Source organism: Mustela lutreola, chromosome 12 (genome assembly GCF_030435805.1).
Source record: "Mustela lutreola isolate mMusLut2 chromosome 12, mMusLut2.pri, whole genome shotgun sequence".
In the NCBI taxonomy this organism is placed as follows: Eukaryota; Metazoa; Chordata; class Mammalia; order Carnivora; family Mustelidae; genus Mustela; species Mustela lutreola.
Genome location: NC_081301.1, coordinates 76,212,555 through 76,227,342, shown reverse-complemented (window position 1 = coordinate 76,227,342; position 14,788 = coordinate 76,212,555). Strand labels below are relative to the sequence as shown.

The following is a 14,788-nucleotide window of genomic DNA, read 5'->3' as shown; positions in this document are numbered from 1 at the left end:
GAAAGAAGTGAGCAAGCAAGTGATGGTTTGCTCAGGCAAGGGCTGCAGTATGCAATGCTGGTGGCTTCAATCCAAAATGCCTCTTCTGTCAGCTGCTCAGTTCAGACTTAGAGATACTGAGATAAAGAGTGGGACTGCAGGGTAAGGAGGGAGGGGTTGAGACGAGCTTTAAAAATAAGCCCATTTGTGGGTAGCTGGGTGGTTCAGGTGATTAAGTGTATGACTCTTACTTTCAGCTCAGGTCAGGATCTCAGAATCTTGGGATTGAGCCCCACATCAGGCTCCCCACATAGCACAGAGTCTACTTCTCACCCTCACCTCTCTCTGTCCCTCCTCTCGATCGTGCATATACTCTCTCCCACTCTCTCTAAAATGGATGAATAAATCTTTTTAAAAAAAGGAAGAAATAAAAAATAAGCTCATTTCTTCAGGGCCCATCTCAGAGCCATAAGTACATGGAGGGCAAGCCTTTTCTTGGCCGATAGAAAAATGATAGTAACATTAAAGTTGCCACAGAAATGTGGTATATTGTTTTGGAGTGTTTCAGCATTTGGAAGGGGGTACAAGAGATGTACAGGGATCTTTCTAGATTCTGATAAATAACTGAAAGTTTTTTGGTACATATTTTATAGCCTAGAAGCATTTAAAAATGCTCTTTGATCTTTTCAAAACTGATTCCCAAGACTCAGGTAATCTCAAAAACTGAGAATATCTGAAAAAGTTTCTTAGTGGCTGTGGTTCATCTTATGTGTCGACTTGGTGAGGCTACTGTACTCAAGTATTCGTCATACATGTCCAGATATTGCTGTGAAGGTATTTTGTAAATCAGAGTAGCATTTAAATCAGTAGACTCTATGTAAAGTACATTACCCTCCATAATGTGGGCACGGCTCACTCCATTACCTGAAGACAGTAAGATAAAGACTGACCTCCACCAAGGAAGAAGGCATTCTGCCAGCAGACTGCCATCACACTCCGGGGCAACACTGACTCTTCCCTGGTCTCCAGCCTCCTGGTCTACCCCGCTGCAGAGCTGGGACTCACCTGCCTCCACAATCAATGAGCCAACTCCTTAAAGTATTTTTTTTTCCTCTCTGACACACACACACACACACACACACTTTATTGTTTCTGTTTCTCTAGGGAACCCTAAATAACATGGTGATTTGAATCATTGCACTTTGGTGCTAAAAACACACGCAAAAATTTACCAGCTTCACAGCATATGCAAGCTAGCACTGCCTAAAAGAGTTAAAAAAAGATTATTCAATTTACTCAGTTGAATAAATTGAATTCAATAAGAACTGAATTACTTTTCAGTTGCTGAGCAAGAACTTTAAGTGTCATTGGGCAGAGTAGGTCACTTTTTAAGGCCTAAATGCTCAACTAGCTAAGAATATTTTTAATTGTTGCCAGGGCTCATTAGGAGTGTAATAACCTGTCTGAAAGATATGCAGACTTTTGCGGACTGCCAGATTTTCACTGGCCTAGAGACAGATTATTCACTGTAATCTATTAGCCGCAAGGTGATGCATTATCCCTTCACCAGTACAAAGACTCCAAATCTACATACACGGAACCAACCTCACTCAAGATCCTGGCTTTGTGCCTTGCTCTAGTCCCTCATGAATCCATACTCAAGACCAGGACTGCTCTGCCACAATTGTGTTCCTAGAGCATTATTTAGCTCATAGGTGAGTGATGCTTAAGTAGAACTTGTACTTCCCAACATATTAATGCAGTGCCTCTACCTCCCACCCAGTAACAGCCACCAAATGCACATCCATTCCCAAAGCTGAAGCAGCAGACAGCAGGTCACAGTGTGGGACACAACATCCACTTGATATGGGGCCTTCCTTTTGGCACAGGCTGTCCACGTGCTTTGTCTTGGTTCTCTCAGAGCTTTATGCATTTTGTCCTTCGCCCCATAACTCAGCAGCCACAACCTACACACCTTCCTCATCAAGCTTCCTTCGTCTTCAAAAAAATTAACTACAAAATCCTGTATTTTTATTTTTTAAAACTATCTATAAGGATTCCTAGACTATTATATTTCTGTGTCTATTAAGACTCTAACATGACTTTTTTTTATTGTCCTAGTACCTTATTAGGATTGTTACTGTTTTTTTGAGTGCTCTGATTACAAAGGTGTACAATACTGAGTGGTCAGCCCCATCCCTTTTTTTTTTTCATATGTCCTGTGTGTTTGCAGAATATTACGTTTTTCGGGAATGCATGCACCATGTCCGAGCAAGAATGCCTGCACTGTAATTCATTTGTTAACATCCCGAAGGGAACACTATCTGCCAGACGGAGGTATGTGCTGTGCCATGTATCCCTGAGGAAGGAAAGAAAAAGTATTTTGCATCACAAACACTAACACTGGTTTATAACACTTCTGTCAGAAAACATGACATATGAATGTCCTCAAACATGGATATTCTAAGCAAATGTCCGGTGACTCTTCTGGAATTCGTCCAGCCCAGCCCAGAACAGACTGAGACTCTGGTCTGTGGAGGCAAGAATTTCTAAGTGGCTGACACCGCTGACAGCAGGCGACACTTTCACCCTGGCAAGTGGGTTTTTGAAGGAATAACTCACTTGTGTTTTTTGCTTTATATCCAGACATTTAAAAAACATTCTTGATCAAAGACATCACTATAACAAAACAGCCACTTGAACACACTCCATAATTTTATAATTGTAAATAATCACAATGGGGTTTCATGGTTGAACCTTCTCATAAAATGTCCCAAAACTAAATTCCAAAAAATTGAAATTGAAGGGAGTGTTTGCCCTTGATATGTGTGTCTGTATGTAGGGATGGTGCCCTTAAAATGTGTCATCTCAGGGTGCCTGGATGACTCATTCAGTTAAGTGTCTGCCTTTGGCTCAGGTCATGATCTCAGGGTCCTGGGACAGAGCCCTGAATCCACATCAGGCTTTCTGCTCAGTAGGGAGTCTGCCTCTCCAGCAACCTCGCCCCTCCCCCCTGTTCATGCTCTTTCTCTCAAATAAATAAAATCTTTTAAATGAATAAATAATAGAATGTGTCATTATCTCAAGGGTTTCTTCTTGCTCACCCACAAACAGCAAGTAAGGGTACATTAAAGGGGCAAAGCTTGAAAGAACCTGTACTTGGGACAGCTCAAAAACAAAAGACAAAAGCTAAGACATAGAACTTTGGTACCTTCTCAATTTCTCATCTCTAAAAAAATTTCCTATTTCTTTTAAGTTTTTTTCTTGTGGTGAGAAACATACAGGAACTCTACCTTCTTTTAATTATTTATTTATTTATTTGTAAGGATTTTATTCATTTATTTGACAGACAGAGATCACAAGCAGGCAGAGAGAGAGAGGAGGAAGTAGGCTCTCCACGGAGCAGAGAGCCCAATTCGGGGCTCAAACCCAGAACTCTGGGATCATGACCTGAGACAAAGGCAGAGGCTTTAACCCACTGAGCCACCCAGGCACCCCGGAAATCTACCTTCTTCACAAAACTTTTACAGGACACTACTGTTGACACATTATTGTAAAGCAAATCTCCTTTCATCCCAAATGACTGAGACACTATACCCATCAAACAACAACTCCCCCTTCTCCCCTCACCTTGCCCCTACACATACCTTTCTACTTCTCCTTCCAAGAGTTTGACTACTAAGGATACTTCATATAAATAGAATCATGCGTTACTAGTCCTTCTGTGATTAGCTTATTTCACTTAGTGTAATTCTTCAAGGCTTATCTATGATGCCTATTGTAGGAATTCCTTATTTCTTAAAGCTGAATGATATGCTATTGTAGGTATCAAAATCCAATCATCTGTCAATGGGTGCTTAGATTGCTTCCACCTCTTGGCTACAGTAAAGGATGCTACAATGACCATAGGAGTTTCTGTAAGCCACGAGTCATCCACATGATTCCAAATGTGTGCATATTAGCTTGTATTTTATTTCATCAAAATTAAAACAATAATGTACGGTATTCTAAGATTCGCAAATATACGTGTAAAGACCCCAAAAGGTCTGTAGCCCCTGATCTGAGAACCACTCAGAAATGTGCATAGGCTGGGGTATACACCAGGAGGTATAGTTTCATTGATTATACTGTAATCCCAGGTCCTTCAGGTATCAACTCCCATCTACTTAAGAAACTGAGACAATATACTCACTGGAGGTCAGGGTCAAGTCTACAAAGTCTCTCTAGTGCCTAGGATGCTGGCAGGCACATTGGGTGCATGAGAGAAAGAACTGAAGGAACATGTCCAAACTACTGCATCTATAGATCTTTTTATAAGACATACAAAGCCCTTAAGGGTTAAAATTCACTGTGCTCCTTTTATAATGGCTCTGACAAAACACAATTATAATTTGGGAAATCCCAAATATTTACAAGTTGAAGCAACGGAATTCCTTTTTGAGGAACTAATAAGGAGATCATGTGTCATACATATATTCCCCCATGACGACTTTCCTCTGGAATATAGTGTTTGCTTTCTATTTTACAACCTGACATAAAACTAATATCCTCAGATAGAAGGAGCCTGAATATCCATGATGAGGGATCTGTTCCCATCTCTCCCGTCCAACTACATACTGCAATGGGGAGCTGCCCAAGCTTTAACAAGTTACCCATGAAGCAAGAATGTATACTCTATACACACCATTTTAGAAGGAAAAAAAACCCAGGCTTTGGAATCTCTTTCTCATCCCCGACAGGGTCCCATTTCTGGCAGCCTCCAAACCTCCATTCAAGGCAGATCAGCCTGATTCAGCTACTTCCATTTTCCAAATGAAGTTAAGATTATGTAACCCAGACAGAAATGAAGAAACAGGCAAAAACGTCTCCATTCTCAAAGTGACAGGAGTAGTAGGACCATGAGCTTGATCAGTGATTTAGGAGAGGAGTCAATCAAAACTTCAGGTTAAAAGACAGTTAAGAGAACTGTGGTTCTGTGGTTCCTGGGATGCAGTCTTCCCAGGATACCCCACTTTAAGCCTCTTTCTTTGTGTCCACACCATAAGGGCAGGATAAATCATCTCTTATCAAGAACTTGACAACAAAACACTGAACCTCACAGTCTGAGCAGGGCCCCTAACCATCCAGCCAGACAGATAATCCTCCAAGGATGGAATGGCCAGAACTTGTTTCTGGGGCCAGGAGGCCAAAAGGAAATCATTACTTTGAGATAAAATTCAAAAAGCAAAACCAGGAGGGACCACAAACAAGTAGAGCTCATAAAAACCAAGCCATGTACAGACTACTGCAGAGCCCAGGAGCAAGGCTCATAAGATCCAAGGCACAGCTCTGGTCTTCTCAACAGACTGGCTGCTTCTACTCAGCAGTGGGGTAATGACACACAGAATTATAGTAGAGAATACACTCCCGAGGAAAAAAGGAAAAGCAGCAGACCAACAACAGTTAGAAGATATGTATCTATAAAGACCCCACTTCTGAACCCAGAAAAAGCAGAGAATTCTGGAATGAATGTTGTTAGAACACTGAGAGATCCCAAAGCCAGAGCCAGAGGTAAATATCACACATTGGCAAATACACGCTTAATCCTCTTCCAGGACCGGGGGTCCAACTCACTGCTGTGCCTCAAGGCTGGAACAAGTCTGTACCTCCTTGGATGAACACCAGATAATGTCCTTGCCACTTGAGTGAAAAATGTATCTTCAAATACTACAAACACCATCCAAAGCATCAAGATGCTCACACTCTGAGGATACTCAAGAGCTAAAATCAAGTAGAGCAGAGCTGATTTGCCTCCCCCATCTCAAGGTGGCTCATGGCAATGAACTCGTTCAGTGGAAAGAGACGGGAAACTGAGGCACTATCCAGTCTGTCCATCTGTCTGTTGACCTCTGTCTTTCCCTTCCCCTCACCCTTCCTGCTCCACGTCTCCAGACCTCTGAGTTTGTTTCTCTGCCTCTATCTGCCCTCTGCCTTCCCATCTAAGGAAGCACATCATGGAAGAGAAGGGGGTTCTTGAAGCAACCTGTGTTATTAGGGAAATAACCCGTGTTAGGGAAATAACCCATGTTATTAGGGAAAAAGGCGATCAGACTGGAAAGGGCGAACGTGGAACCTGAGAGGGGAAATGTAAAAGAAACCCTGACCAGTGTGGAAACTATCCTTCTGCTTACTTGGAGCTACTTGTTTTAAAAATGTGCTGCTTAAGTAGGATTGGTGTTCAGCCACTGAGTTTTTTCTCCTGATTTTTATAATCATCGCTACAGTTACATGAATATGCTGAAGTACACCGTTTTTGACAACCCATACACTGCTCACAAGTGGGTAGTTTTGGTTCTTCTCAGTTAAATTCAGTTTCTCCATGATCAACAGAAAAGCCTCCCCTTCAACTGTGTATGGGGCTGGGGGGAAGAGATCAGAAACCAAAAGAAACAGCTGAGTCGAGGGGATAGATTTTGGTGTCTGAACAACGGTGGCAGCCTAGCCCTGCCTGGCAGGTCACCAATCACACCAATGCCTGTTACCTTACAAGCACCAGCCTGGGTCTGTCCCTGATCTGGCCACTGTGGCCATACCTGTGTCCACACACAAATCCAGGGTGGCACTCGTGCCAGCCGATCCTTGTGATTCTGTTTGTGAAAAATATGCGGTTCTAACTTGAATTATCGAAGTGAAATCAATTCATACATAATACTTACAACTGCAAAAGATGGAGTTCAAAAAACTCTGAAAAACTTCAGGTCCAACTAGAGGTAAGAGTCTTGCCATCCCACTGCCCCGGTAAAATATTTATACACATACACACATACACACACACACACACACAAAATTTCCCTCCTTTCTTGTCAAACTTGGAACACGTTGACCAGGTCACAGCAGAACATTTAAAAAAAAAAAAAAGGAGAATCAACAAAAGAAAATACACATACCATAAACTGCACTCTCAGTATATGAGTCAAGGAATCCAAGAACATCAGTTTATTCTGTTCATTTTGCAAACATTTACTGAACACCTTTATTAAGTATCTACTAGGTACAAAACTCCCTTTCATAACACCCCGGCACAAAAAATTGGCCAGACTAGGTTATTTCCAAGTCTGTTCTCTCTGACCCAACATTTTCTCCCCACTTCATGGAGTGTTCTGGGCCTTGCACAATCTTCCTTCCTGAATTCTCTTCTATAACCCCATTGCCTTGCCCACTGTGGTTTCACCTGTTGGCTGACCTAATTCCAGGTCACCAGGAAGTGGTGATGGCCATCCTGCCCCGGCAGAAGATTTACACCTCCCTAGCTCAGGCTAACAGTCGCTTGACCACTGAAGACATTCCCCTTTAGGGGAAGGAGTCTTTCAATCTTCTACAAAAAAACCAACTGAAGAGTCAGTTGACACACATCCCAGAGACCATTTTCATCCTTTTACAGTGCAACCTTATTTCTTCTCTAAGACCACAATATTGATGACTAGGGAGTTTAACCCAAACCTGTTTAATATTTTTAAACCAGAAGTTTGATCGGTTTTACAACTAGAAATTCTGTCAACACTATGACATTTTGCCTTATAGGAGCCAAACATTCTAATACCTGATAACTAATCTTCTCAACCTGGACATGAAAACGCGCTGGATAAGCACTGGACAAGAAGCCACCAGGGGTGCCAGATGAGAAAAAAAGCCACCCGATGAAATGGCACACATTCCTAGAGAAACAATTTCCCCACTGGAGGAAAACGTGATACTTTATGCTAAAATAAGCCCCAATATATCATGGAGTTAAAATGAACAAACATATGAACTTTTTAAAAATAAAAACTCAAGGCTTCAAAGCAGCTCCTGGTTACTATTGGGCTATGTTCGCTATATATGGAATTTCCTGCAAATAACCCTCTTATCTTTAAATGTTTTTTGATGAAATTTTTGAGAAATGTTTCACCCACATATAAACTTCTTGAAGGCATGAACTACATCCCATCCTTCTCTTTGTCCCCAGGGACCTAGGGCAGGACCTACGGCAGTGTCTGGCACAAAATAAGCACTCACTAACGTCTGCAGAATTAATTTGGCTGAAATAATGCCAACAGCATTATCGATAATAAATGATTTTTACCGCATTCAGATGAGAGGAAGGGAAGGTGAACAGCTGTAGGAGGAAGTGGAATAGAAGCAACTGAATTTACCAAAAACAGTTACTGGCTGCCATGGTAACAATCAGATGAAGCAACTCAGTTTAGTTCTTTTCCACTTGAACAAGCACAGGAAGGAAAATATTGTACTTGTTAGTCTCCAATCACAAGGGGGTGTGGCTTAAAATACAAGTCTACCAGGTGACACTGGTGCCCATTAAATTTAATAACCTTTGAAGAGTTTGGAAAGGCATCATGATAATAACAAGATCACCAGTAATACTAAAACCTGGTTTCTATACTGATACTTAGAAGACCATCCTAATCATTTCAAGGTTAAGTGTCAAATATTTGCTGCTGAGACTTAACAACTGTGAAAAGTAGATAGGTGTGTAGGTTCGTGTGTAAAACATCGCGTGGGTTCACCTTCCCTGATTCTTAAAATTGTTGCCTTTTGTAATTAGTTGGATCTAAACCAAGTTACAGATAAAAGATAATTCCAAGAATATAGTTTGTAGCGATGCTTACAACTTCCCCAGTGGAGAAATTGTATTTTAACTCATTTGTAAATAATAGAAAAGGTGAGTATCACACCCACTTTCTCTCCACCATCCTTCTCATACTTGCAGTGAGTCCTTCTCCATGCCTTACTCTCCAAACAGGAGGGAGGAGCTGGGAGGAGGAGGAGGTGGGACAACCAAGCCAGCAGGTTCAAGCTGTGATGGGTGAGCAAGACCACTGATCCTCCCAGGGCTGTGTGGTTTTGAGTTTTATGTCTAAGATATGCAAGCTGCCTTTCAACCATAATCCAAACAGAGAGCAGGAATACATTATACAGCATTAACATGTTTAGAGTGTCTGAGGAAGAAGTGAATACAGCAGTTCAAGACACACCATGACAGGAAGGAAAGCACAGACGCAAATTACTCTTGCATAAAACCTAAGCATCTTTCCACGCCTGGCCCTGCAGGCATTTCCTTTCCCCCTGAGAATTAAGTTAGTAACTTGATATCATTTCTGTCAGAGCCATAGAGAATTTATTATATAACTTTATCAGTTTATTCCATTGTATAAAAGACAGTTTTTCAGTTCAACAACATATGGGATCAAATCCCTGCTCTTTCATTAATCAGTCAAGTTCCTTAATGTTTTACAGGTCTATACTTCTGGGTCTATAAATTTCTCCAATTAGAAATGAGAAAATCCACATCCCGGGGTTGTTGCAAAAATTAAATGAACGAATTCTGTAAAATGCCTAATACATGGTAGGTATCAGTGAGTATGTAAGTCCAACCAACACAAATGCCCAACATGTTTCGTCTTCTATGTTGTAGGAAAACAACAAATACAAGAACTACTACATCTCAGGGACATCAATTTGACAATCCGCAGCTCACAGCTCTGGGGTCCAGCAGGGGGAGGGGGGCTTACTAGAAGGTGCGATGAGATCTGGAGAGCGCTGCTAAACTCTGTCTGGGAACAAACTCTTGATGTTGCGGATTTCACTGCGGCCCTGGTAATTAATAAAGTGACTATTGCAAGGCTCAGAAGTGAGCAAGCGAAACTTTCTCCCCAAACCCTGACTCTGAACGCACTCTCTTTCTTCAACTCTAGGGGATTTCCCCCTCGGAATAGCTGGATGGAGAAAAGCAACTCAGAAAGAGCTGGGTCCGGTAGGTCTGCTCACTCTGCGGGTTAAGAGGGAGACGCCAGCGCACCTGTGAGCACAGGTAACACCGTCCTCACCTCCCCCCCGCCAACCCACACACGCACCTGGGGATGAATTTGGCCTCGTCTGTCTCCAAGTCGCGCCTGGAAGTCCTGCCAAGCCTGGCCGGCGCTCGCCCGACCCCAGGGGGCTGCCAGCGCGTCCCCGTCGCCCTCGTCCTCTTGGCTGTCCTCGGGGTCGGGTCCCACCTGGGCTGAGGCGGACGCGGGCTCCCAGGGAGCCCAGCCTCGGTGCCGCCCCCCGCGGCAGGACCCACGGAAGCCGCGCGCGAACTCCTGGAAGGTGATGGCGCCGTCGCGGTCAGCGTCTAGCCGCTGGAACACGGCCTCGGCGTCGGCCGGCCGCACACGCAGCTCCGCGCACAGAGCGCCGAACTCCTCGCGCTCCAGGCGCCCCGAGCGGTTCGCGTCGCAGGCAGCGAAGAGCGAGCGCAGGTGGGCCAGCTCCTCCCGGTCCCCGTGCGCCTCCATCCCGCCCGGCGAGGGTAGCCCAGCCGGCGCCGGGGCGCGACCGAGCGCGCGGCCCGCCCGGGCAGCTATGATGGCGGGAAGTCCGGGGCCACCTGCTGCCGCCGGGAGCCAGGGCACGTCAGCATCTTCCCGCTGGTTGGGCCGCTTGCAGGAATGTCCAGGCGGGGGCGGGGAGCGCCTGTGCGGGCCGGGGGTGGGGCGCTCCCACGCTGGTCCCGCTCGCAGCCATTTCCGGCGGAGAGCGGGACTCCGCACACAGCAGAGCAGCAGCCTCTGGAGATGGAGATTGAGCGCCCACGGAGCGGCTCTCACATTTTCCGCTGGGCGCCGCTCCGCCCAGCCAGGTAGGAGGGCCGCCTGGCTCGGGCTCCCACACCTCCGGAGTCGCTGTCCCTTCTGTGCCAGGCTCCAGCCTGTGGAGCACGGGTGGGGCCTCTTGGACTTGGGACACCGGGCCAGAACCAGGCTGCAGCAGTCTTTGCCAGGGTCTTTGGAGTAAAACTCTGGTTGCTCATGTAAAGCCAAGAGCTAGCAGGAGTGTGCAAAGCTACCTGGACAAAAAGAGCAAAGGAAGATAGGAGTAGACTCCAAGTTGGTTAACGTTATGCGTTATTTCAGTCTCTTGTAATTCCGAACACAGGTAAACGTCTGCATTAACAAGTTTTGTTTTGTTTTTTTTTTTTTTCAAACTAATCTACGAAATTTACCAGAACACCCCATTTTCTGATTTTACTGGCTTTCCTTAATGCATGTCCTCCCAAGGTGAAGTTCCAACTGGTTAATACACATCAGAAATCACATAGATCATCCAGATCCCTGCATCCGAATAATTTTTCTCAGTCCTAGTCTCCACAACCTGAGAAAGAATTAGTAATCAAAATTCTTTGGCAGGGACGCCTGGGTGGCTCAGTTGGTTGGACGACTGCCTTTCGCTCAGGTCATGATCCCGGAGTCCTGGGATCGGGTCCCGCATCGGGCTCCCAGCTCCATGCGGAGTCTGCTTCTCCCTCTGACCTTCTCCTTGCTCATGCTCTCTCTCACTGTCTCTCTCTCAAATAAATAAAATCTTTAAAAAAAAAAAAAATCCTTTGGCAGGCAGCGATAGTTAAAAACTAGGGTGTTTTTGTTTTTGTTTTGTTTTGTTTTAGATAAATCTTAGGGAAATCTAATGTCCAAGTGCATGTTACCCTTTGATTTTAAACTTATTTCAGCAGTGCTGTTGGTTCTTTAATACTGACTGCATAATGGGTACAAGATCTTAAAAATTCAATCATTTTGATCTTTCTTTTTTTTCAATCTTACCCTGTTTCCAAGAGACCCTCCTCACTCTGTCATGTGACTTATGCATATGTTCCCTCCAGTGACTCTAATAGCCTGTGAAAATGCATTTGGGTTATTTTTACTTTATTTACATTATCCATTCCCTCCACGCTTTAGACTTTATGTACAGCCATTTCTTTTAGTTATGGCTCTGTATTTCCATTTTTATCTCATTCTGGATTTTCTTCATTGCTTATTACTTTTTTTTTTATTATGATTAAAATAAAGTAAGGGATTTGACAGACATCCCTCCAGGCTGGTGTTCTTAAACATAAGACTAAGTGCTAACCATCTGAGGAACTGTTAATTCTTGAATAGTACAATAAACAGAGTCAATGCTCAGCATCTATCAAGCCATAAATATGACTGATAATTATCATCTATAAATTTAACTGGTAAATTATGAGAGGCATTCCATTAGAGGCCCTGATCTTAGCAGTCTAATTACTAAGTGAATATAGTTCCACTCACGTGGACAGCTAACAAATCAAAATGAATTTTATCATTATTGCAATATAAGTTATTATTGATTTTGAGTTTATATGCTTTCCTATTTATTCTAAAGATTTATTTTTCCATATAAGGGAAGGAGTAGCTAGCTGGATGATGCCCTTAAAGCTTCAGAAATAGACTTGTTAAACTAAACCTTTGAAGTATTATTATCATTATACTGTTAGTAATTACTAAATATCTGTAGTTTTCAAAATAGAAGAGTTAATTTTTTAACTGCTTAGACAGAACCGCCTTTTTCAAGACTGCTCCTGCAACTTCATTCCTGAATTCACTTTGACCATTGCCCTCAGTTTCTAAATTCTTGTATTTTTTGACCTGCTTTGCCCTTTCACTGAGTTTCTTTACTGAAAAGTCATCAAGAAATACAGATACTCGCAAATGTCTTGTGTACACATCTTTTCATTTCCTGTGGTAATGATCTACTCCAAACCCAGTCTAAGTGATCTACCACTGCATAACAACACAACAATCACTTAGTGATTTAAAACAACAACCATTTCATTTGTTCATAATTTCATGGTCATTAACTCGGGCAGGGTTGGGTAAGTAGTTTTTCTGCAGGCTTGCCTAAGGTTATGTAGTCATAATGGTTTCACTGGGGCTGCATGGTGTTAGAAGGCCTCACTCATATCTGGAAGTTGGTGTTGGTTGTTAGGGGGACCATATGTCTTCAAAAGGCTAGCATGGGCTTTGTTACATTGGGGCAATGTTCCAAAAGGCTAAATCCCAATGCACAAATGCTTTTCAAGCCTCAGCTTATGTCACAGTTGCTGGAATTCCATTGATCAAGGCAAGCCAACATGGCCAGCAAAGCCAACATGGCCAACAAGGCAAGCCAACATACCCTCAATGTGGGAAGGGACTATACAAGATCACAGAGAGAATGACTTGTCCTTTATTAGGGGCCCTTACTGTAACACTGTATCATACTTAAAGTACTGGGATAGTCTCTAAGACATTCTCTTAGGTTCCTGTCCTGCCGACCTTTTCATTGAACAGTCCACCATTGAACCACCATTGAACAGTCCTTTTAATAACCAATTATTCTGTCACCTAGAGCTCAGTTATTCTCAATCTGTGATAATTTTGTTACCCAGAAGACATCTGGCAATGTTTGGAGACATTATCGGTTGTCACAATTTGTCAAGGGAAAGATGCTACTAACATTTAGTAGGTAGAGACCAGAGATGCTGCAAAGCATCTTGTCCTATACAGGGCTAGCTTCCATGACAAAGAGTTATCTGCCCAAAAATGTCAATAATGGTTAAGAAAACCTACATCCTAGCTCATAAATTCCCAGAGGTTCCGCTAATAAAAAGAGAACCAAGGGTTAACTCTTCATCTGGACATTCAGAGTCCTCTGGTCCCACTTCATATACCCAATTTCTCTCCCTTTAGATCCCATTAGCGCTCCTACTATCCCCTTGATTATGTAATTAGCATAATAGCTCCTAATTATTGTCACAAAATGTGTATATCAAACTTAATTTTCCCCTCCTCTGTCTAACTAAACCATTTCCCAGCCTTCGTGGAAGAGTTGGATCCTTCTGTTCCTACCAACGTTTCCGCAATTTTATTGTGACCTGTCACAAAGACATTACTTAGTATGAATTATGTCAGCTCAAGTAAACAAGCCACAGGAATGCTCCTTTTTTTTTTTTATGGTTTTACTTTTCATGTTAAAGTTCTATTCTGTCTGGAATTTGGTTCATGTCCGGTATGAGTTGTAGAATTAACTTTACTATTTTTCTAATTGTTCTAACACTGGTTATTCAACTATCCCTTCACCATGGATTTAAATGTCACTTTTGGCATATACTCAATTCCTCTCTGTATTTGGATTTATTTCTGGACATTCTAGTCAGTTCTATTAAGGAATCACATTTTGAAGGAACTCTTGAGTTTATAAAAAGATTCCTGAAGTTCCTAGTGGGTTGCCTTTCATATTTTAAGTGGTTTTTTGTACATCATTAAGATTATGGTAGAGGAGATCAGGGGATATGGAAGAGGAGGTAATGAAGCTTAAGACTAATTCATTAGGCACAAGTACAAATTGACAACCATCTGAAATTGTCATGTAAATCAGTGAAAAAATAATTGATTTATAGAAAGAGTAAGGAACCTACAGTTTATCTAAAACATGAGATGCTTCTGCAAAGCCAGTCACAAGTTGCTGAAGAAGGCTTTTGAATATCTTCAGCAATATACTCAGGGGAAGGCCAGGGTTGTGTAATCTGTCTCTAATTTTTTCAAGAACGAGGGAGAAGGAAGAAATAGGAAGCATTTCTTTTCTGTTCTAGCATCCAGAAACAGCTAGTGAGAAATTGGAGATAACAGAGCAACCTTTGAGAGCCAATGAATTGGTAGGTAAAGAGAGCTTGCCTGTATTTATTAGCATGACTTTAAGAAAGATCAGCTTGCTCTATGGCTACCAAAGGATTTTAAAAATCAGAGATAATCTTGTTAGAGTGTGTTTCTCAAAAGAGTGAAAAGATATTATGTGATCAAATACACTTCTAAAACACAAATAAATTGCAAAAGAATCCTACTCTGCCCTTCTTGGATAAGATAAAGAACTAAATAAAATATTGGGCATTGCTGTATTACATATAAAACCATGGTGCATACAATTAAATATGTATAGCATATAAAAGGAAAAT

The 14,788-nt window shown here is 42.5% G+C and overlaps 1 pseudogene; it reads right to left on the bottom strand.

Annotated features, from left to right (window-relative positions):
* The window catches only part of LOC131813100 (ras and EF-hand domain-containing protein-like), a 75,430-nt pseudogene extending 64,589 nt beyond the window's left edge, over positions 1-10,841 (bottom strand).
* Between the last annotated feature and the right edge of the window lie 3,947 nt (positions 10,842-14,788).